Below are 2,809 nucleotides of genomic sequence, written 5' to 3'. Positions count from 1 at the left end.
ATAATTGCCATGGCTTGGTAGAGTAAGAACAGAGACCTCACCTTCAGCCATATTCTTTTAATTCATTTCTTTTAAAGCTTATTTGTTGGTCCACTACATAGAAAAGTGCATAAGATTGGCAACCAAGTAAGTAAGAGTGATGATGATAAAACTTACATCTGTAAAAGTTATTTTTACCTTTTATCTAGGCCATTTTATTAACATTGGCATGCTAATATAGTTAGGATAATTTTATATGCAGTTTAATAAATCAGTGAAGTTGTATCAGTTTGAGTCATCGGAGCTACTTTTGAGACTATTAAGAAAGGCATTATTTCATTTCATCACACCTACAGGCAAAACATTTATAAGTTTTTAATCCAACATGTATTTGTTGTATGGTATCTAAAGAATTCTTTTTCTTCTAAACATGATGATTGAACTAAAAGTCTATTATGATTACAGAGGAATAACAGAAAAGAAGAGCTGTAATGTTGAAAACCGTTACCATGAATTTATTCTGGTTCTTATAAAATTGTAGACATGCTGTTCAATCATAATTCTCACCTCAAGTTTTTCTTGTAGAAGAAAAAAGAACTTTGTGCATTGTTGGTGATGATATTCACTGCTCTGTATTAAGTGTTCAAAAGTAGTTTCTGAAGAAGCAAATAACAATTCACAGATAGAAAGTATGAGAGGTAATCATTGCTTAATGTGTTGATGACTCTACCACCACGCTGAAGTGGTTTCGTATTGACTCAGCTTGCAGATCCAATACTTCAACACATTTAAAAAGACTTGAAGTCATTCTCTCTCCGACCACCAGAGTGGAAACTGCTGTTTTCCCAATCATTAGAGAATAAAAGATGGTTATATTTTGCTGAAAACATCCATTCATCAGGATCCACTCTGGTATGATGCCTGCCCAGGAAGACCATCAGAAAACTAGCTGTAATACTGTTTTCTTGCATAAACAGCACTGTTGTAGAAGATATCTGAGGAATAATTTTATCAGAGCAGCAGACATCCTGCTCTCTGGTTAGGAGAGACTGTGATAGGACTTTCAAATAGTTAAAAATCAAGTTGCATGTGCAATTTCTCATTACCGGAAAAGAATGTGCAACTTCCAAATGTATTTCCAAACAAATCACTATCAGTTATTTTGGTTATCTTATAATTAGTGCTGTCTTCAATAAAGACTTTTAAGATTTATATTTCTTTCTTTTTTTTTTTGCCATTTGGTAATGCAGTATTTTATTTATTCTGTCCATTAGTAACTACTATTTAATAACATTTATAATATTAATAGAACTTAATATAAAAGAAATTCAACCTACCTTTTTTTTGCATTTCAATACCAGATATTAATCAGAAAGATAGTCAAAATTAGTATGGTCAAAATCTTTATGTCAAAATTTATAATAAATATTTGGTATTAGTCCACATACAATTAAGTTTTTGGTGGAAAGTTATTTGGTTTCAAGAAAGAACATTTGGTTTACTTCACTAATAGGAATACCTCTTAGTGCTGGGATGGCCTCTTCTTGGTCTTTCTCTTGCTGTTGATTTTTGGCATAGTTATCTGTGATAGTATGAATGGAGTCGAATGGAAAGGTACTCATCATGTTTATTCCAAATAAGAGGACATAACCAATGACTACGGTAATGAGGAGGTACACAGGCAGAGCAATGGCTCAATACTTTTGAGGCCAATAAGGTAAGCCTAAGGAGTTTAGCCAAGATTCAGGAATAAAAGCCCACACAAGACACAGTATGAAGCCAAACTGGGAGCTTAAGAAAAGAACAAAGCCATAAATTGCTTTTTCTGGCAATGGTGATGGTGAATTTTCCACCATTTTCCCTGTGGCTTTAGATATTCTGCTTGCACACGTGCACACAAGCATCCAAATGTCGCCTGCACGAGCAACCAGCCCCCCAACCTCACGTGTGCACGCACATCCTGCAGTTGAAGGTGGGGGGAGATAAGGGGAGAGCGGGATGGGGGAACTGAGTGCCACCCCAACTCTGCAGGCTTTGCCGCTGTGAGAACAGGGAAGGAAGAGCCTAAGATTTATATTTTTAATAAAAGATTTTTTTTTTTTGGTAAAAATTCAATAAGTACAAAGATGAGACAGTTAATATTTAGAGGATGCTGGCTAAGGATTAGCTGAATTAGCACTCTTCCAAGAAACTCTAAGATCTTTTGCATTTTATAGAAATATGGTTTCTATGCGAATTGGGTTTGGGAATTGTATGTATGTCACCTTTTAGTTCTTCCAAAGATTTACTAGACTTCTCTTATTCTCTCTCAAATGATATGATTCATTCTTTAATGTATGGTGTTCTTTTCCCTAATTACAACTCTTCCTGAATCAAAGTTTTATCAAGCCCATACTACCTGGAAGAGATAAAAGTCTATCTTGGTATTTTCTTTGAAATACATTTTCTTTACATCTCATAGTTCAATTTTTCACTATTTATTTTTTCTTTTCCTTCCAAGAATTGACACGCTATAGATTTTTTTTCAACATGTTCTGCCACACCCAATGAGAAGGAACTTACTTCATTGACTACTTCATGTTTGACTATGTCGCAAATAACTACACAGTCATTATTTTTACTTGATTTCCTCTCTCTATTATTCAGTTGCTCAGTCATGTCCAACTCTTTGGGACCCCATGGACTGCAGCACGCCAGGCTTCCCTGTCTGTCACCAACTCCTGGAGCTTGTTCAATTCATTAAGTTGGTGATGCCATCCAACCATCTCATCCTCTGTCATCCCCTTCTTCTCCTGCCTTGATCCTTCTCAGCATCAGGGTCTTTTCCAAT

General features: G+C 35.4%; 1 pseudogene; it reads right to left on the bottom strand.

The window, feature by feature from the left end:
• Window positions 1-1,388: 1,388 nt before the first annotated feature.
• Window positions 1,389-1,835, bottom strand: LOC110128709 (phosphatidylinositol N-acetylglucosaminyltransferase subunit P pseudogene; annotated as a pseudogene).
• Window positions 1,836-2,809: the final 974 nt, after the last annotated feature.

The sequence above is a fragment of the Odocoileus virginianus genome, chromosome 13, assembly GCF_023699985.2.
Source record: "Odocoileus virginianus isolate 20LAN1187 ecotype Illinois chromosome 13, Ovbor_1.2, whole genome shotgun sequence".
In the NCBI taxonomy this organism is placed as follows: Eukaryota; Metazoa; Chordata; class Mammalia; order Artiodactyla; family Cervidae; genus Odocoileus; species Odocoileus virginianus.
This window is presented reverse-complemented; position numbering and strand designations above follow the sequence as displayed.